This window comes from Benincasa hispida, chromosome 4, assembly GCF_009727055.1.
Source record: "Benincasa hispida cultivar B227 chromosome 4, ASM972705v1, whole genome shotgun sequence".
NCBI lineage: Eukaryota > Viridiplantae > Streptophyta > Magnoliopsida > Cucurbitales > Cucurbitaceae > Benincasa > Benincasa hispida.
In genome coordinates this window covers 54,527,602-54,550,694 of record NC_052352.1, presented here as the reverse complement: position 1 = coordinate 54,550,694, position 23,093 = coordinate 54,527,602, and positions in this window count along the sequence as shown.

Sequence of the window (23,093 nt, the reverse complement as noted above, 5' to 3'; positions counted from 1 at the left end):
CCGCAACTTCTCTGCGATGACCGCATTCGCTTGACAGACGCAACTTCTATGTGATGGACGCATGCGGTTGATGGCCGCAACATCCATGCGATGGACGCAAGCATTTGCCTCCGCGATGGAGAGATTCCCCGCATGCGGTTGTTTTGGTGATAGCCCGACTTCCATATATGCGTCCGTTTCCCGTGTTAGCTACAAAGATAGACAATTGAACGCATAATAGTGGATTAGCAGAGATTCTTAATGTCGATCGACGCAAACTCGTTTTCTCATGAATTTCTAACATATTCGCCGCATATTCTACTTAACAGCCTCATAATTCTAAATAAAAGACCTATAATGACATGCATTTCTGCCCGTCATCAACAACCTTCATAATTCTAAATAAGAGGCCTATAATGACGTGCATTTCTGCCCGTCATCATTTATTAAATTAGATTTAATAAAATAAAATAAATAAAAGTAGCTCCCAAATGGATTGGAGTTATAACTCCTCCTTCAGTTAATTTCTCTCTCAATTATTGTGTGAGAATTGTAGAGGAATTAAGAATACAATTTTTTTTGGAAGAACTCTCCTAATCTCCACACAAGATCTCTCTCAATCTCACAAGTTTTTACAGAAAAATTCATCTGTAAAAATCAATTCCCTTCTAAAAAAAGTTTTATACTGTGAAAGGATGTTGTCACATGCCCGAGACGATGTGGAGCGACCGACATCCTTAAAAAGGGTTAATTTCAAAGGAACATAAAATGAGTCGCCACCAATTTTTTTTTCGGTGTAATTGGACACAGAAGCAAAATGAATAATTTTTAGTTAAAAAAAAAAATGGTTTGCAAAAATTATAGTTTAGTTCAGGAGTCATTTGTGAATGGAGAAGGTGTTAGCCCCACAACACCCATTTAGAAAACAATGGCCAAATTTAAATCTTAAGTTGAAAATATTTTTTAAGTAAAATTCATTTGAAAAAAATCAGATTTTAAAAATAATGTCTTATTTTATACCCCATTACTCCAACATTTGAAGTAATGATCCCATAAACATGAGTGAAAAGAATTCAATTAATTGGAGTATGTTAGAATTGAGGAAAAATTTCTTACATCAAGAAATTGAGAAAATATTATAATTTATCAAATCTGTCATAGGAAGCCTTTTAATGATTTTTTTTTTAACATTAATTAAATTTATTTTTTCTTGGGATCAGATCTTGGACTCCCAAAATTTTGATCCCTCACCTTAAGAATTCTAAAAAATCGGACTCCTAAATTTTTCAAAAATTCCATCATAGGATTTTTTTTTAAAAAAAGAAAACGGTCTTGAAATCATGTTATTAAAAGAGTTGATTAGGAAACCTTTTGAAATAATATGTTAAATTTTAAATGTTGCAAAAAGTGCAATTTTGAAGAAAATTTTTTAAGTGACTTAGAAAAAGAGTTTTAAGAAAAGATTTAAAACTTAGAGAAATTTTAATTTTAAATCAAATAACTTTTAACATAAACAACATATAAGCAGAAAAAAAAAAAAGACAAACTTTTGAATGAAATTATTCTCCCTCAAAATGGGAGAGAAGGATCTTATTTATAGAAGAAATTAGTTACAAGATGTCTAACTAACTATTACAACAACTAACAATTAGCTAACAACTAACAATTAACTAACTCCTTCTTGGTTATTTACAAAAAGGACCTTTCGGCCTTACACCAATCTACACCTCTCAAAATAAAACTTGTCCTTGAGTGAGTTAAGAAGCTAAATGAAAGTCATCCAGTGCATAATATGGCTTCAAATCAACAATATTGAAGACAAGATTGACGCGTAGATCTTTTGGTAGCTCAATTAGATAAGCATCGGTACCATATTTTGCTAGTTCTTTACATGGTCCAAGTTGTCTATCCTTTAATTTATTATAAGTTTCAGTAGGAAATTAACTTTTACGGAAATGAACCATCACAAGATCTCCTTCTTCAAACGTTACTTCTCTTCCTGACTTATCCTTGGCTTCTTTGCACGACAAGGTTGTTTTTTCTAATTGATCACGGATTTCCTTGTGGAGTTCTTGTATTCTTTCCACCATATTTTCAGCTTCAATACTTACATCCACAAATGATGGTAAGTTGGCAAGGTCAAATCTGAGTCTTGGAACTCGAGTATATACTACTTCAAACGGACATCTTTTGGTTGATTTGTTCTTCTTATTATTGAAGGCAGACTCGGTCTGTGCAAGGGCTAAGTACCATTATTTAGCCACTCAAACAACGTATAAGATTTCCTTGGTTACCTCTGTTTGGCCATCTATTTGTGGATGAGATGTAGTACTTTATTTTAATGTAGTGTCAAACTTCTTCCATAGAACATGCCAAAAATTGCTAAGGAACTTGACATCTCTTTCCGATACGATGAATTTATACACTCCACGAAGTTTAATAACTTATCTAAAGAAGAGGTTAACAATGTAGACCACATCATTCATTTTCTTGCAAGCTAGAAAATGAGACATCTTGCCGAAATGATCAATAATCACCATAACTGCATCATAACCGAAAATGAGACATCTTGATGAAACGATCAACAATCACCATAATTGCATCATAACCCTGTTGTGTTTTAGAATGTCCAAATACGAAATCAACTGATAAGTCTTCTCAAATGGTTGTGGGTATAGGTAAAGGTGTGTATAAGTCAGCCTTTGTGGAAGTCTCTTTGGCTTTTTGGCATATGGCACATTGTCTAACAAAATTATTAGTGTCTCTTCAAATTTGTGGCTAATAGAATATCATGGAGACTAAGTCAAAAGTCTTATCTTAACCAAAGTGTCTCAACAATTCTTCTGAGTGAGCTTTCTTTATTAGAGCCTCTTGAAGAGATGTATGTAGGATGCATAATTGTTCACTTTTGAATAGGAAGCCATGTACAAGATGAAAATCTTCTGAATTTATGTGATTAGTGTAATTGTACAATACCTTCTCAAAGTCTACATCTTCTTCTTATAATTTTGGAAGATGGTTGAATGTAATCACTTCAGTAGATAGGAGGGTTCGCAAAGAACTCTTACAACTCAAGGCATCGACTGTTGGGATTGGTGTCCTAAATCTCTTGTATTCTCTTAGTTTGTAAATATTGTATAAACAAATTGTTATTAATAAAATAATTATTGTTTTATGAGCATACACTCAATTCAATAAACTAAGATCCTAGGTTATTTTATGTAATTTAAACAAGTATGTAGAGACATAGAGGTGGATCTTGTTTAAATAATAACCTAAACGATTTGTAGTAGATGGATAAGTTTGGGTACCTTATTCTAGTGACACTACGGATACAACCCACTTTGTAGATGTTACAAGTGTTATCCTAATCATTCATGTGGAGAGATGTGAGTGAGGGTGTCCTATACAAAGAGTTTGTATAAGACCGGACCACAAAATGGTTAGTCTCATTATATAACACTGTTAATAGTAGAGACTTACATTTCACCAGGATGACCATAGGTGACATGACCTGAATCCTGAGTGAGTTGTGAACTCTTGCTTATGAAGGCGATACTTTGATTTGTATGGGTGAGAATGGCCAGATTGCCAATCAATAAGCCCACCATTTTGAGGATTCTTCTGATTGGGGAGTTGGGAACACAGCTACACAAGACGAAATTCACTCTTTCCCTAATGTCGAGGGAAGTAGATAAATTGCTCCCTTAAGGGCCGATTCTAGGGCTTGAACAATGTGGCCAACCCTCTCCTAGCTTAAGAGGGACTTAGTCATAGTTGGACTATGACTTATTATTCATTAGAGGAATCAGTGGTACTTAAGGAGTTAGATGTAACTACAGAGGCAAAACGGGCCCAACTGTACTTATGAGCAATTTATGAAGGGTCATCGCATTGTTGATTGATTATATCCAATAGACATAGAAATATATATGCAGTGCGAAGAGTGCAGCTATCGATCTTTAGTGGAATGACTGTCAGTTAATGGAAGTAGGGTAATTTAATTAAAGAGTTTAATTAATTATCCAAACACCATTAGAACTTCAATCTACGGGTCCATGAGGTCCCCTCTGTAGCTCAACAAGGATTTAACTGAGAATTAATTTTGGTTAATTTGAAGTGTTCAAATTAATTGATGGAATTAATTATATATGATATAATTAATTAAATTAATTTTATACGATATAATTAATATAATGTATTTGATACATTGTAATATAAAGTATTTTGAGAGGAATTTGAATATGATTCAAGTTTTGATTATATGAATGTGATTCATATAATTAAATTTAATATAAATATGATTTATATTAAATACCATAAATAGTTGAAAGGAATTAAATATTTGGATATGATTCAAATATTAACTATATGGATGAGATTCATATAATTGAATTTAGTATAAATATGATTTATATTAAATGTCATGCATTGTTGAGAGAAAATAAAACTATAGGTTATAATGTGTATTAGATATAACATGTAGTAATATATATATATATTATATATATATATATATATATATATTTTAATTAAATTAATTTTATATTTAATTTAATTAAAGAGAGGGAGTTATATCTCCCTCTCCCAATTCACGACTACAGACCTTTCCCTGTAAAATTAAAATCGTGTTGGTCCGGACCCGTCATCATTAAAGAAAATATCCAACATGGTGCGGTGGAGCTGATCAGTGAGGACGGAAGCCGTACATTTAAGGTCAATGGACAACGAGTTAAGGCATATTGCAAGGGTGATTTCAGCCTGAAAAGACCTCTGTGGATGAAGAACCTGGAATAGAGAAAAATGGAGTGGCCCCTACACTGGCAAGCAACATCATCTGGGGCACATGTGAACCCCGAATCCTAATTTCTCTACTTGAGTATGTTCCCTACTGGGATCAATGTGGTAAGTAGGTTGATGTGGAAACTAGTGTGGAATGGTGGATAAAATGGTGGAAATTAGAAGAAAATAGGGAATTTGGAAGTTCGACTTTTGGGGAAAAACTTGGAAAATTTGGCTAAGCATAAAAATAAGTGTGGATGCGTTGGAAGGGTTGTTGTTGAGGGCATGCGGCTGAAGAAGGAAAATGGAGATGACGGTTGGAAGGCACAAGGGTAGGCAAGGCATGCGTTGGAAGGCAACATGTGTCGAGCAACCTCGGCCAGTGCCCATGCCATGTTGTGAGCAGCCTCGGCCAGACGCCCTACCCATGCATCGAGTAGCCTCGTCGGACGCCCTGCCAATGCATCGAGCAGGCACGCCCATGGTTGAGCGCCCTACAGAGCAGCCATGTTGTGCGTCGAGGTGCCTTGCCATGCAGTGAAGCGCGCAGCCCCATGCGACCAAACACGCCCTAGCAGCGCGAGCGAGCGAGCGATGGCCAGCATACGCCGCATGCCCATGCGTCGAAGTAGCATGCCTATGTGCCGAAGCACCGGCCAAGCATCAAGACGCCGCGTGTAGCCCATGCGGCCAAGCGCACCCATGCGTCGAGCGACCAACCTATGCAGCGCGCCTATGTGTTGGTGGCCAGCACCATGCGCCCATGCCAAGCAAGCCATGCGATGCTACCTAGTGAGCCATGCGTCGAGGATGGACGGTCACCCTATGCATTGGTGATGGTTAGCTTCATGGATGGCTAAGTTGAATTGTAATGAGAGTGAATTGGCTTGCTATGCGTTGATGATAGGCTATGCATTGAGTATGGATTATGTGTTGAACATCCAAGAGTTGAATGCATACAAAGAATGAGATCATCAAGTGAACATCATCAACACCATGTTTCTTCTTGGGAGGAAAGCCTTAAGCCTTAAGAATGTGAGGTGGTGGTATCAGATTGGAGGCTCATGCGTTGGCAACATGGGAGGAAGAGACTTAGCTTGCGTTGATCACAGAATTACATTGATGGGGTGAGAAGGAGACACTTGGCCATGCAGCCAAGTAGGTGGTTTCAACGCTGGAGAAGGTTTGGATGCCTATAAATAGAGCCAAGAGACTTCATTTTTAGTTCAAAATTCAAAAATACCGTAAAAAGAGTGGGAAAGTTGAGCAAACCTTGCGTTGGAGCCAAAATCCATGCATTGGAAATAGTATTTCAAAGAGGACACATTGGACAGAGAAGTCTGGAAAGCAACATCAAATTGGAACGAAGAGTTCTCCCAATTTACTCATTCGTTTAGAGTGATTTCAAAGCCACCTGAAAGCTAGGAGAGTCTAGTTTTTAGGGTAGGGCTGCTGAAGGAAACACTCAAAGGAATCGGGCTGGAAACGTGGAAGAAGACACAAGGGTAGGCTGTTGGATCAGGTTGAGCCAGTCTTGAAGATTCTATGATTCCGGCCAAACCACGAGAATTTATGCGCTCATATTTTAGGATAAGTTTTTTGAGACATTTTAGAACATGTTTTTAGAATAAAGTATCTCAAAATAAGGTTTAGAACTATGAGTAATCTATGCTGCAAATTGAATCTGGATTCTAGGGGTGAAAAGGGAGCCCGAGGTAGAAAAGGGAGCTACCAGAGTGAAAAGCTCCTAAGCAAGCAAGGTGAGTGGCTAAAACGTTTTGACTAAAACATTTTCTTGAAATGTTTGATTACAACGTGTTATAGAAAGCATGTTTTAAAGAAGATTATTCTCATGCCAGCTAGTTTTACAAAGTGATTTCCAAGCAAACCATGAGTTATGTTTTAAACGCATGCATGTGTGAGAAATTGTTGAAAAGCGATTTATATGTGTTAAATATACTCAGCATGCATTAATACCTTTAAAGTCATGTTTTTATATATGTTATACTATACATGCTTTAAAGAGAGAAAGTCCTTTATGACTAGTTTTACTTAAAACACGATACCGAAGGACATTTAAGAAGGTATCCGCCCAACTAGATACCAAAGGACTTTGAGAAGGTATCTATTGGTATTGAAGGACGTTTGAGAAGGTACCAAACCAACCAGATACTGAAGAACGTTTGAGAAGGTATCTGAACAGAAGTACCTAAGATATGACGGTACTTAGATGGCGACGTGCACGTAGGTAGTTAGAGTCAGAGATTGAGCAAAAGGGTTCTCTCTTAACTAGCAGTTGGTGTTAGGATTGTTTTTACCCACAGTAAGGTTATTCTCAACTGAGAAATAGTTTTACTGTTTTATGATTAAAACAACTTTATATGTTTTATGCTTGGAAAATGTTTATACTGCAATACAAGTACTGTAGAATCTTATATTTCAGTTAAACTCTTTATTGAGATTTTTCAAGAGAATCAATTACCTTTATTAAGTCACTCACTGGGTGCAAGCTCACCCTGTTTTCAAATGTTTTCTTTTTCCCCCTAGAGGTAGCGGTCAAATCCTCTGAAGATAGCTCTGCATCTGCTCTGCCACTAAAGGAATAAGAGATTTGTAACCCGTCGGTTTAGGTGGTTACTGTTAATATTGTACACATGTTACTGTTGTTCATATAGGGACTAGGGTTTTTGGGTTTTGAGACTTGTGAATCTAGTGTTTTAATGACTCTAAATATGTTATGTTTCTAAATTAATAAATTTTGGCCTAAAGACATTCCACTGTATATAGTTTATATTTTAGTATCAGAGTTATTCCGCAAGATTTATTAGGCAGTAAGTATCAGCCAAAGGGTTGATAACTGCTGCAGTCACGCCCTTTCTCAGGCTTAGAGGTTAGTTTGGGGCGGGGTGTGACAACACAAGTCTTCTGGAGTATCCTTTGTTTGGTTCTTGAACTCTCATTTCTTCAACACCTTACTTAATCATCATTTATCTATCTGCATTTTACGTATTTACTTCTAAAAAAAACAAAAAAACAAGTAAAATAAAAAAATTGGAGATTGCGGTAAAAGAATTTTTTTTTGTCTAAAATTATTTGACCCTCTCATTGTTTTTTGCAACGATCAAGGCACAGGATTGCGGAGGTGTTACATGAAGAAGCAACGTATCTCACTCCATCACCGCAATCCAAAGAAGAGAGATTGCCGTAAAGAAGGATGCAACAATATACAATGCGGGCGACAGCGCAAATTTGGGGGTTGTATTCTTCCTTAACTTTGTTTCAAATTTTGCACCATCGCATCGCATTTTAGCTTAAAAGATTTATCGCCGCATCCTCTTTGATTACCGCAATCATTTGACATGGATAGATTTAGTAGGTTACTGCATACTGTCTCTTTGCCACTTATGATTTCAATGATGAAAAACATGCTTCTATTTCTTTCGTATATACTAGAGTCATCTTAACTTTAAGATGGTCATCTCATGAAATATTTCTAAAAGTTAGGGGTTTGCTAGCTTTCTTTCAAACTCTCTTTACAAATCATTTTAAGAACATCACATGACCGATTTCAATCTTTTGGCAATGAGGACATTGCCACATTTTAAATTTGGGGGTGAAGTATTTATTTTTGACCTTGCTATTTTGAAAAAAAAAAAAAAAAAAAAAAAAAAGAGAAGAAAAGAAGAAAATAACAACTCCATTGTCAACGCAATGGGAAACTCATGTTGATAAGAGTTAAGTTGTGAAGGGCACTTACCCATAGTTGGAAGTTCGCATGACACATGTGGGGGCAAGCCAAAACGAAAGTAAGTCACCAGGATCAACGCATAAATAAATGACCGCAACTCCACTGCCAAGTAGACATGAGTGTAGTATGAGAAAGAGCGCATTGCTCGTGGTTGGATGTCCGCATGACACACGTGGGGGCAAGCCAAAACGAAGGCAAGGCACTTGGATCAGCACAAAGTCAGAAAATAATAATGTCAAGAAATATGCAAGGATAAAATAATTTGACACCCCGGTGGAAAAATTTTCTTTTTGAAATAAATCATGCGATGTCCTGGAATCAAGTAAAGTCCTTTTGAAGGTTAAGTTTGCGATCCCTAGGTTTTAGAAATATCTTAAGAAGAGACTTGAATAAGACTTAAGGAAACTTTGGTGTATAGTAGTTGAATGAAGTATCCTTGAGAAATCTAGGAAAAGAACATTGCGGTCGACTTACTAAAGGAAATCTTTAGCTAATGCTTGAGGACAAGCATTGTTTAAATTTGGGGATGTGATAACGGGTAGAAATGCACGTTATCATAGTGCTAAGTTCTTAAACAATGCTGACTTGCGTTAATAAAACATGTTAAATTGCATCCGAAAAGCATCAAATTCATAATATTGCGGTCACATGCGTTCATTGCACAAGAACAGTTGATTTTTGTATTTTTATGTAGAATATGCGTTGACGCAAGGTGGAAATTGCGATCATAGGAAATCATTGGTCGAGCACAGCATTACTGCAAGGCTTTGCGGTGATCGTGTTTGCAAACATTTGCTCAAGAAGGATTGCCGCAACTTGGTCGGCGCAACATGGTGGGCACATCTGGGTGAAAGGCATAATTAATCACGATGGGAAAGAAAGCTGATGACAGTCGAATCCGAATTGAGTTGACAGCCATTAATGATAACAAGTGCATTCAGCTTTTCCGTGACAAATATTCGGCGCATCAGTCAGGGAATTAAAGTCGTCCCATCTGTGCAATCATGAGAGAGAAGCTGCCTTTAACCCTGGAAGTTATATAAATACTGAAGGCATCCTTCAAAAAAGGGGTTCACCATCTCACGAGTTCACAAGTTCTGTTCATAGTTTAGCCTTGTTCTTAGATTTTCTTTTACTTTAAGATGGATGCGAGAGAAGGAGATTGTGCCGACAGATCGTTTCGGTAAGCTTAGGAGAGCACCAGAAGCTTCAAGAAGACAGAGAGGGCCGGCTCCTGTTAGAGCAGGAATATCTTTTGGACCGAATAGAGTTTGATAGTGTAAAAATCCTCGGTCAGCAAGGAATTGTTGTCACACCCTGTCCCAGACCACCCTCTTAGCCTAGAGAAGGGCGTGACCGCAGTAGTTATCAAACCTTTGGCTTAACACTTACTTCCTAATAAACTCTTGTGGAATAACTCTGATACCAAAAATATAACTTATATACAGCAAAATGTCTTTAGGCCAAAAATTTATTAATTTAGAAAACATAACATATTTAGAGTCATTAAAACACTAGATTTACAAGTCCCAAAACCCAAAAACTCTAGTCCTTATATGAACAATAGTAACATGTGTACAATATTAATAGAAACCAACATAAAACAGACGGTTTACAAATCTCTTTGTCCTTTATGGCAGAGCAGATGCAGAGCTATCTTCAGAGGATTTGACCGCTACTCTGGGGGGGGGGGAAGAAAACATTTGAAAAATGGGGTGAGCTTGTGCCCAGTGAGTGACTTAATAAAGGTAATTAATTCTCATGCAAAATCTCAATAAAGAGTTTAACTGAAATATAAGCTTCTACAGTACTTGTATTACAGTATAAACATTTTCCAAGCATGAAACATATTAAAGCTATTTTAATCTAAAAACAGTAAAACTATTTCTCAGTCGAGAACAAACTCTATGTGGTCGGTAAAAACAATCCCAACACCAACTGCTAGTCAAGAGAGAACCCTTTTGCTCAATCTCTGACTTTAACTACCTACGTGCACGTGGCCATACTAATTACCCTCATACCTTAGGTACTTCTGTACAGATACCTTCTCAAACGTCCTTCAGTATCTGGTTGGTTTGGTACCTTCTCAAACGTCCTTTAGTACCAATAGATACCTTCTCAAAGTCCTTTGGTATCTAGTTGGGCAGATACCTTCCCAAACGTCCTTCGGTATCGTGTTTTAAGATAAACTAGTCATAAATGACTTTCTCTCTTTAAAGCATGTAAAGTATAACACATATAAAAACATGGCTTTAAAGGTACAAATTCATGCTGAGTATATTTAACACATATAAATCGCTTTTCAACAATTTCTCACACATGCATGCGTTTAAAACATAGCTTATGGTTTGCTTGGAAATTACTTTATAAAACTAGCTGGCATGAGAATAATCTTCTTTAAAACATGCTATCTATAACACGTTGTAATAAAAAATTTTAAGAAAATGTTTTAGTCAAAACGTTTTAGCCACTCACCTTGATTGCTTAGGAGCTTTTCACTCTAGTAGCTCCCTTTTCTACCTCGGGCTCCCTTTTCACCCCTAGAATCCAGATTCAACTTACAACTTAGATTACTCATAGTTATAAATTATTTTGAGATACTTTCTTCTACAAACATGTTCTAAAATGTCTCAGGAAGCTTACCCTAAAATTTGAGCTTAGAACCTCTCGTGGTTTGGCCAGAATCACAAAATCTTCAAGACTGGCCCAAGCTTATCCGACAGCCTAACCCTTTTGACTTCTTCTTAGTTTTCGTCCCGATCCCTTCGCGTTTTTCCTCCGGCAGCCATATCATAAAAACTAGAATCTCATAGCTTTCAACTGGCTTTGAAATCACTCTAAACTCATGAGTAAATTGGGAGAACTCGTTTCAATTTGATGCTGCTTTCCAGACTTCACTGTCCAATGCGTCCTCTTTGCAATACTATGACCAACGCATGGATTTTGGCTCTAACGCAAGGTTTACTCAACTTCTCACTCTTTTTACAGTATTTTGAATTGTGATCTAAAATGAAGTCTCTTGGCTCTATTTATAGGCGTCCAAACCTTCCCCAGAGTTGTCACCACCTACTTGGCTGCATGGCCAAGTGTTTCTCCCACACACTACCAACACATCATTTTGATCAGCGCAACCTAAGTGTCTTCCTCCTATGTAACCAACACATGAGCTTCCAATCTGATGCCACCACCTCAAATTCTTAAGGTTTAAGGCTTTCCTCCCAAGAAGCCACATGTTTTGATGACGTTTCCCAGGTGATCTCATCCTTTATATGCGTCCAACTCTTGGATGTTTCAACGCATAGTCCATACTTAATGCCTAGCCTATCATCAATGCATATCAATCCAATTCACTACCATTACAATTCAACTTAGCCATCACAATCCAATTTAGCCATCAACGAGCTAACCATCATCAATGCATAGGGTGACCATCCATCCTCGACGCATGGCTCACTAGGCAACATCGCACAACTTGCTTGGCATGGGCGGGCTGCACAGGCTAGCCGATCGACACATGGGTGTGCTGCTTCGATGCATGGGCCTGCGACGTATGTTGGCCATCGCTCGCTCGCTTGGCTGCATGGCAGGGCACCTTGACGCACGACATGGCTGCTCGGCAGGGCGCTCAATGCATGGGTGTGGTCGCTTGACGCATTGGTAGGGCGTCTGGTCGAGGCTGCTCAATGCATGGGCAGGGCGTCTGCCAAGGCTGCTCGTGCATTGGCTACTTTGCAATGCTGCCTCGCTATCTCGTGCGCCTTCCATGCATATCTCTATTTTTCCTTCTTCAGCTGCATCCTCACCAACAACCTTCCAACAGCGTCAACCACACCTTCAAACGCATCAACACACAATTTCTATATTTAGCCCAAAATTTCCAAAGTTTTGTCCCCCACAAAGTTAACTTCCAAATTTCCTCTTATTCTTCAAATATCACTCTTTTCTCTATCATTCCAACACTAGCTTTCACACAACAGCTACTCATGCACAACTCGAATCTCAGTAAGGGAATCTACTAATGTATAGAAATTAGGATTCGGGTTCACAACTTGCTACCACTGCTCTCTATACCCTTCCATCTTCATGTGTTTATCTTTGAAGACTCAAAACTCATTTATTCGAAATGGAATTTACGTTCTCTATATCTATTCATTTTGTATTAATACGACATTGAAGTAGCTAAATCTTATTGAGATGGGATTGAGAAGGCATTGCTAGCTTAACTGGGGAATTTTCATCTTCTATGTGATTATCTTTGTATTATATATGCTTATTTGTCCCAATTTAAGTGATATCGGGGGTAAGTCTAAGGTAGGAATCTAGGCTTTGGGAAAGTAAGTCAGAATCTATGGCTGAGAGTAGTCAATTAGATGCATAAGTCAAAGAGATAGTCAAGCTTAGGAAAAGCACTGTTTGTATTAACAGCATCGCATGCCAACCTGGAGATGGATATGATTTGTGTTGCGGTCACCTTGCTTTATGCATTTCTTGCATCATCACATAAGGAAAAGAGTAGCAGAACTTAGAAATAAAGCCTCTAGTGGACACTTTTTGCATTCAGCACATGCGTCCTAGACTTAGGAGCATAAGCATGTTGCATTGGAAAATGACTTGTTGTGCATGGTTTAGCATGATCGCCATAGTTTGAACACTTTCAAGTAACACTTAGCTAAAGACCTTCTCAAACCCATTCATCAACATAACTTCAGTGCATCTATCACACAACTTGATTTTCTCAAATCTGCCACATTTGTTTATTTTTCATCACCTAGCAATCAATAAACAAACCCAATCATTTGAGTTACCGGTTACCTGGCGCAAAGTTTCATAAAAATTACCACCGCAACCTATTTTTCCAGTCCCGAGTTCGAACCTGGAATTACAGAGGAACTCAAATGGGGTTTACACTTGGATTCCACTGAGAAAACTTGAGTGAACGCATTTTTCCCATCGCATTTCCTCCCTAATTTCACTTCATAAAATAACGCACCATCTCCCATTGCCAAAGCTGAGACGACGTGCCTAGTGCCTACTCACAACGTCATCTCACCAGCCTCCAACTGTCGCCAGGATTAATCCCCTAAAAAGAAGAACATACATGATTAGTGGCGCCCGGATCTACTATCCAAGCAGAATTATCATTCTCCACTAAACAAGTTTCTAATACAAGTAAATCATATTTACCTTTGTATGCCTTGGCCTTAGCCTTGGCAGCCTTCTTTTCCTTCAAGTAACGAGGACAATTCCTCTTCCAGTGTCTGTCTTGGTTATAGTGGAAACATTTTTCTTTTTCAACCGGCAGTGGACATTTCTTCTGGGACATAGGTGGCGGTTTAGCAGGCACATTCCCTTTCCCTTTACCATCCTTTTTCTTCTTCCCCTTTCTAGAGTTAGAAGTTGAAGGTGAAGACTTTGTTCCTGAGCCGAACCTTGATAGAACCTTTTAGAGGATGAGACAACATTTGCCTCACCTCCCTTTTTTTCCTTACTTTTCCGCAAGGATTGATAAGTCTACAACTCCTTGAGGAGAGTGGTATGGGAGTAGTCCACTTTGTTAAGAATCGTATTGCTAACAAAGTGAAGGAAGCTCTCCAGCAATGAATGCAGGATAATGCTAACATAACTGCCCTTATCGATTTTAGACCCATTCATCTCTACCACGTTAAAGTGGACAATCATATTCAGCACATGTTCACAAACAGAGGTGCCTTCCTCCATTTTGGAGCTGAGGATGTGTTTCAGAGCCTCATGCTTGAGCTGCCCAGAAGGCTGTTAGATCATTCCCCGTAGGGACTCCATGATCTCATGAGCTGAGACCATGGACTCATGTTTCTTGGCCAACACGTCACTAATACTAGCCAGAATATAGACTCGGGCCTTCTCGTTTGCCCGTGTCCAACGCTCGTATGCCGTTCGAACATTTCGAGTAGCGTCCTAAGGTGGAATAGGAGGACATTCCTTTGTATGGACAAACTTCAGATCCTCGATGATGAGTATCATCGTGAGGATATGTTTTCAACTTGAATAGTTTTGGCCATTCAGTTTTTCGGTGCTAAGTAAATTGGTAGTATCTAAAGCCATTAAAAACCGTTGCTGAAAAAAAATGGATAACCTTTTATAAGACTTTAAAAAAAAAACCACAATTTTTAACCAATTAGTTTTAGCAAAACAAATTCCAAGTACCCTAAGTGAAAAGACTTCTATTTTGCAATAATGCCCCAGTGAGGCAGGACAAACGTCACCGGTGGGGTGATCAGGTGTCCCTTCACTGGGATGAGACATTCTCAACCATTAGGTAGAACCAACTCTTAGAACTAAACCTAATAGCCACCATTTGTTCGGTCTAGAATAGTTAACCCTTAACAACCCTACGTAAGTCTAACCCCTCGTTTTTGGCCTCAGAGTCCCGCCCTAATGCGCCCACCGTAGGGAAAAAAGCAGATTAGGACAAGAGACAAAGTAACCTTATCCTCTTACAGGAGATCAAATAAAGAAACGTGCAAAATAGCCATCCTATAGGGGGGACACACCCAGGGTGCCACGAGTCGATGAGCAGAAACTTCATTCAATCCAACGAGGGAGACCGAGGGATATGCTGTTGCACTTCCTGCTCCCACTTACTATGAACACTCTCTCCATCCACCTTGATATTGACCTACCCAAACACCATTCGTTGGGGGGCCATGCCAAAGGTGTCGCGAGGTCGAGGATAGATCTCATGGTGTGGACTATTTAGGAGAAACGTGAAAGGTTTAAGTGAAGCATCTCATGCCCCAAGACCTCTCATTGAATATTCTACCTGGGGGTTCACTAACCTAGAAAATCCGGCTACTGATTTTAGTCTAAGTCATCTTTTTAAACTTTGCTCATAAACAACGTTTGTCTATGAAATATGAACAAGTTCAAGTAGTCACATTTAAACACTTTAATGGACTGTCCTTAACTTGCATGCATGCATCAAATCTATCTAATTCACCTTTCCAGGTAAGTTCCTAGGTAGAGGTGTTACATTTCCGTCAACATAAATACCCCAGCCTAGACAGAACCAGACTTAGACAAAAGGTTCCTTATAGATAGATTTGNATATGCTGTTGCACTTCCTGCTCCCACTTACTATGAACACTCTCTCCATCCACCTTGATATTGACCTACCCAAACACCATCCGTTAGGGGGACATGCCAAAGGTGCCTTGAGGCCGAGGGTAGATCTCACATTGTGGACTATGAAGGTGAAAGGCAAAAGGTGAAAATGAAGCATCAAATGCCCAAGAACCTCCCATTGAATATTCTACCTAGGGTTTTATTAACCTAGACTATCCGGTTACTGATAATGATCTAAGTCATTTATTAAGTTTGCTAAAAAACAACTTTTATCTTTGAAATTAAAAAAAAAAATCCAAGTAGTCACATTAAACTCTTTAATGGACTGACCTTAATTTGCATGCATGCATCAAATCTATCTAAATTACCTTTCTAAGTAGGTTCCGATGTAGGAGTGTTCCGTTGTCGTCATCTTAAATACCCTAGCCTAGACAGAATCTGCCTTAGACAAAAGGTCTATTACAGATAGACTTGCTACATATTAATCTTTTACTAATTATTTTAGTTCTAGTTTCATTTTATAATCATTTATAAACGAACAACTAAAACACACATGCCACATAACGAAGTATTTATAACACTTATAAATATAACATTAAATAAATAAAGTATACATAAATATAACCCTTATATTATATGATGCATAAGCATGCACTTATGTAAATTAAATCATGCTTCACTAAATCATAACACTTATAATAAAGAGAATATGCATAACCTAATGTGGGATTTATCTATATGTGTATACCATATGACAAAAAAATAATAATATATATATACATCACATGTATAAAACTATGGATTAATAGACCAGGATGAACCAAAACAAAATCAGAATGAGAAAACAATCTATTTACATAATTCAGCGGAGTAAACCGGTTTACAACCGGGCGAAACTCCCATTGTATAATAAATGCCTCCAGGTAAATATTCGTGTAGCGCACACTAGACGATAGCGTAAAAGCTAAATAATCGCATAGACAACAATGAGGCCGTGAAGCCTGATCGTCTTAATGATCACTTAGCACGCGAAAGGTAAACGATTTACCATGCAATTACTCCTCGATTTTATAGTCAGTAATTAAGTGATGAGGCTGGCTGAGATATATGATCGTCTAGTGCGCGCGCACGTTAAACAATAACCGAGCATCCAATACTCAGCGATCATCTACCTCATCGTTTGCACGACTCGCCCAACACTTGATCGTCTCCTTCCACGAAGAACAGAAACCCTTGCTCCAAACTTCATCATGAACGACTCAAGACCTAAACTAACTTTGAATTTACAGACTCGAAAGCAATTAATAGTGCTTTAATACCAATTGAAGGAACTCTTATTCAAGAGTACCTATGAGCGGAAACAGATCTTTCCAATTCATTGTGATAGAATTACCACATATACATTCAAAACATACTAATATGCATTCATAATGATAAAGAGATCAAGAGATCATACAAGATGAAGATTTCTTCTTCACAGCGAGTCTACAACCCAACCGTCTACCTCAAACAATCACCACTAGGATAGAAGGAAAAGGATATGACACCATCACTCAGAGCCCTCAGTATTCTTGGAGTGAGAATCCAAAGTGTGGGCTTTGTTTGAATTTTGTAGAGGGAAGGAGGAAGAGAGACTGTACAAAACGATAAAGCAAGTGGGAGATGAGGCCGTCTATCGCGTAGGAAAAAGTAAATGATCGTTTAAACGATCGTGTAGGAAAGGGTAAGCGATTGTCTAAACGATCGTGTAGGAAAGGGGTGAGCGATCATCTAAACGATCGTGTAGGAAAAATTAAGCGATTGTCTATACGATTGTTTAGTAAATATCGGGAGCTAAACGATCATTTAGGAAAAGGTAAACGATCATTTAGTGAATAGCACGAAAAGGTGTAATCTATAAGCGATCGCTTAGCAATATCGTATATGTAAGCGATCGTGCTAGCATTATCGTATAGGCACTGATTTTCTAATCGATGACACTCTATTTAACACAATGTCTGCGCTTCTCATGCTTAACACATCGTCAGCTATTTATGCATCCCAAAGTGATAATTCAATACACTCATTTGTTATTTAGAACAGAAGAGACGCCGTCCTATTTCCTTTATAACAGTCTGATGAATGTGATCCATCATATTCATAACATATAGATTAATATCATATATTAATTATAATATTTTCCTCTACTAGATATAAATCATATTTATCTCCAATTTCCTCCAAATTAATGTATCTCATACATAAAGTTAATTATATCATATTTAATTAACTCTTTCAATTATATTATATATAATATAACACCCTCTTGTCAATTTGAACATTTTAATCTGACCCAAAAACTGACTCTCAACTTGTATCTAAGCTACCAAGGGGACCTTATGGACCCATGACTCAAAGCTCCAACGGTACGTGAATAGCTGACTAAACTCTAATGAACAATACAATATAGTTCTACTATGTGTGAACACCTCTCGGGCCATGAGAAGGTGTGTGGTGCCACATCGTTGAAGCCCCAGGATCAACCCTTAAGAGAGCAATCTATCTACTTACGATGCCTAAGACAGCGCTAGCACTTTGTTCTTACGATCTCGAGAGATCTGCAAACCCAGAACAAACTGAGCCTCTCCCAAATCATTCATTTGGAATTGGGTCGCTAGCCAGTTCTTAACTGTAGTCAGTAGACCTACATCATTCCAATTGAGTAGTATATCGTCTACATACAATACTAAGAAAGCTACTGAACTGTTGACTATTTTCATATAAACAGAAGGTTCATCAACGTTTTGGTCAAAGCCATACGATTTGATCGCAGCATCAAACAGAATATTCTAAGATCGAGATGCCTACTTCAGCCCATAAATGGACCGATTTAGTTTGCAAACTTTTTGCTCTTGACCTAGGGCAATGAGTCCTTCGGGTTGCACCATGTAAATGCTCTCCTCAAGATTGCCATTCAGAAAAGTCGTCTTAACGTCCATTTGCCAAATCTCATAATTATAATAAGCTGCAATGGACAGGAGGATGCATATCGACTTTAACATGGCAACAAGTGTGAAAGTCTCCTCATAGTCGACTCCCTCCACCTAGGTATAACCTTTTGCCACAATATGAACCTTGAAGGTTTGCATCTTCCTATCAACACCCCGTTTATGCTTGTAGATCCATTTATAACCTACATGTCTTACCTCATCAGGCTGATCTACAAGATCCCATACCGAGTTGAAGTACATTGAATTCATCTCGAGATTCATGGCTTTGACTCATTCATCCCGGTCAACATCCTCCATTGCCTTTTTATTGGACAACGGATCCTCAACGTCGCCATCTGTTACCATAGCTAGGATTTCAGTGAAACCCAGGTAGCGATCAGACGGTTCATAACCCTCAAACTGTGTCGAGGTTCCCTCAACTCTTGAGGTGGAACCGACCTACCAGATGAACTATCATCAATAACTTAGGTTGATGAAGCAGGTCCTTCAACAATTCTTGTGTAAGTTACAGTAGTTTCTTTGGAAAACTCATTTAACACGACTTTACTACGTGGACTGTGCTCCTTGATATGATCCTCCTTTAGGAAAGTACTGTTCGTGGAAACAAACACCTCGTTTTCAGACGGATCATAAAAGTAACCTCCTCGTGTACCTTTGGGGTAGCCTACAAAGAGGCACAACCTCAATCATGATTCCATGTTCTTGGGATTTTCCTGAAGCACATATGCTGGGCAACCCCATATGCGGAAGTGACGTAAACTAGCTTACGCCCGTTCCACAACTTCAGAGGTGTTCTTGCAACACTCTTAGAAGAAACGAAGTTGAGAATGTATATCGTAGTCTCCACTGTAAACCCCAAAATGAGTCCGGTAAGGAAGCGTAACTCATTATCGAACGAACCATTTCCAACAAGGTTCGATTTCTCCTCTCTATTATACCATTTTGCTGAGGTGTACCTAGTGTTGAGAGTTGGGAAACAATTCCATGTTCTAATAAATAGTCATGGAACTCAAAATCCTAAAACTCTCCACCTATATCTGATCGAAGTGCTTTTATTCGTCTATCCAATGCATTCTCAACTTCGGCCTTAAATGATTTGAAATTTTTAAAAGATTCAAGACTTTCGTTGCATTAGATAGACATACCCATATCTCGAGTAATCATCAGTAAAACTGATAAAGTACTCATAGCCTCCTCAAGCTCACACATTCATAGGACCACAAAGGTCATAATGTAGTAATTCAATAGGTTTTTTTGGCTTGATAACCTTTTCCAGTAAAAGGTCTTTTAGTCATCTTACCTTCAAGGCAAGATTCACGCACTGCTAAAGAAATTTCCTTTAACTCTCTTAGATGGCTATTCTTCACCAATCTCTCAATCCTATTGGGATTGATGTGCCCGAATCGAAGGTGCCAAAGTTGGGCATTTTCTTTTGGAGAAACTCGTTGGCATTTAGATTGAGTTGCAGTAGATTTAAACATCTCTATGTTATGGAGGGAACTTAAGGCTAAAGGTCTTAGCATATACAAGTTATTTTCCAGTTTAGCTGTACAAATTTCAACATAATCCTTATGAATAAAGGTTTTATTCAATTTAAAAGATGAAGTGTAATTGTATTGTAATAGACACTTTACAAAAATAAGGTTCCTTTTTAGTTCAGGAACTACAAAGACATCTTTTAATATAAGAAACCTATTCTGTAAAGTTATCTTGATGTCTCCCACTGCCACAGTTGAGACGACGTGCCCAGTGCCTACTCACAACGTCATCTTACCAGTCTTTAGCTGTCGCCAAGATCTAATCTCCTGAAGAAAAGAACATACATGATTAGTGGTGCCCAAATCTACTATCCAAGCAGAATCATCATTCTGCACTAAACAAGTTTCTAATACAATTAAATCATATTTACCTTTCTCTGCCTTAGCCTTAGCAGCCTTCCTTTCCTTTAGATAATGAGGAAAATTCTTCTTCCAGTGTCCGTCTTAGTTATAGTGGAAACATTTTTCTTTTTCAACTGGTGGTGGATGCTTCTTCTAAGTGATAGCTGGCGGGTTAGCAGGTGCATTCCCTTCTCCTTTACCACCATTCTTTTTCTTCCCCTTTCTATAGTTAAAAGTTGAAGGTGCAGACTTGGTTCCTCAGGTTGAACCTCGATAGAACCTTTTAGAGGACGAGACAAGATTTGCCTCACCTCCCTTTTTCTCCTTACTTTTCAGCAAGGATTAGTAAGTCTACTACTCATTGAGGAGAGTGGTAAGGGAATAGTCCAAATTGTTAAGAATTATATTGCTAACAAAGTAGAGGAAGCTCTCCGACAATGAATGTAGGATAATGCTAACCTGACTGCCCTCATCGATTTTAGACCCATTCATCTCTGCCACGTTAAAGTGGACCATCATATTCAGCTTGTATTCATGAACAGAGGTGCCTTCCTCTATTTTGGAGCTGAAGATGTGTTTCAGAGCCTCATGCTTGAGCTGCCCAAATAGCTGTCCGAACATTCCCCGTAGGGACTCCATGATCTCATGAACTAAGACCATGGACTCATGTTTCTTGGCCAACACGTCATTAAGACTAGTCAGAATATAGGCTCGGGCCTTCTCGTTTGCCCGTGTCCAATGCTCATATGCCGTTCGAACATTTCGAGTAGCGTTCTGAGGTGGAATAAGAGGGCATTCCTCCGTAAGGAAAAACTTCATATCCTCGATGATGAGTATCGTCGTGAGCATAAGTAAAGTCTTCTAAAAGGTTATCCATTTTTGTTCATCAGCAACGGTTTTTAATGGCTTCACCCATTATCAATTTACCTAGCGCCGAAAAACTGAATGGCCAAAACTATTCAATTTGGAAACATATGCTCACAACGATACTCATCATCGAGGATCTGAGGTTTGTCCTCTTATCAATTTACGGAGGAATATCCTCTTATTCCACCTCATATAGCTATTCGAAATGTTCGGCTACATATGAGTGTTGAATACGGGCAAACGAGAAGGCCCGAGCCTATATTTTGGCCAGTCTTAGTGACGTGTTGGTCAAGAAACATGAGTCCATGGTCTCAGCTCGTGAGATCGTGGATTCCCTATGGGGAATGTTCGGACAGCCATCTGGGCAACTTAAGCACGAGGCTCTGAAACACATTTTCAACTCCAAAATAGAGGAAGACACCTCTCTTCGTGAACACGTGCTAAATATGATTGTCCACTTTAACGTGGCAGAGATGAATGGGTCTAAAATCGATGATGACAGTTAGGTTAGCATTATCTTGCATTCACTGCCAGAGATCTTCCTTCATTTTGTTAGCAATACAATTATTAACAAAGTGAACTACTCTTTTACCACTCTCCTCAACGAGTTGCAAACTTACCAATACTTGCTGAAAACTAAGGAGAAAAAGGGAGGTGAGGCAAATGTTGTCTCATCCTCTAAAAGGTTCTATCGAGGTTTGACCTCAAGAACAAAGTATGCACCTTCAAGTTCTAACTCTGGAAAGGGGAAGAAGAAGAAGGGTGGTAAAGGGAAAGGGAATGCGCCTGCTAACCCGCCATCTGTCGCCCAGAAGAAGCATCCACCGCCGGTTGAAAAATGAAAATGTTTCCACTGTAACCAAGACGGACACTGGAAGAGGAATTGTCCTCGTTATCTGAAGGAAAAGAAGGCTACCAAGGCTAAGGCCAAGGCAGACAAAGGTAAATATGATTTACTTGTATTAGAAACTTATTTAGTGGAGAATGATGATTTTGTTTGGATAGTAGATTCGGGCACCACGAATCATGTATGTTCTTCTTTTCAGGGGATTAGATCCTGGCAATAGCTGGAAGGTGGTGAGATGATGTTGCGAGTAGGCACTGGGCACGTCATCTCAGCTGTGGCAGTGGAAGACATCTAGTTAACTTTACAGAATAGGTTTCTTATATTAAAAGATTTCTTTGTAGTTCCTGAACTAAAAAGGAACCTTATTTCTGTAAATTGTCTGTTACCATACAATTACACTCTTTCTTTTAAATTGAATAAAACGTTTATTCCTAAGGATGGTGTTGAAATTTGTACAGCTAATGCAAGTTTCTCGTGTGATCCGAGGTCGAACTCTGGGACTTGTAGCTAAATGCTATGCGGTGATGTGTTTGCGGTGGATGAATAAAAGAATGATAGGGGTTGTAAGCTATAAACTACTCCTACTCCTAACTAACAGACAAAGTAGTGAAAGTATGAATGAGAGGTAGAGACACGACTACTGTTGATGTGTAGTAAATGGATTGAAAAATAGATAAAATGTGAGTATGTCTTCATCGCAACCCTTAAGAATGACCGCAAGGGGAACCTCAGCCAACGCACGCTATGCAATCATGCTGCACACACTTGTACCTAAATCTAGGACATATGCGACGTATATGCAAAGTGTCGAGAGGCCTTATTCCTAAGTCTCTATTCCTGCTTATGTGCTCTCACACATAAACAAGATGACCGCATACCATCGTATCCTACTTCTTGGA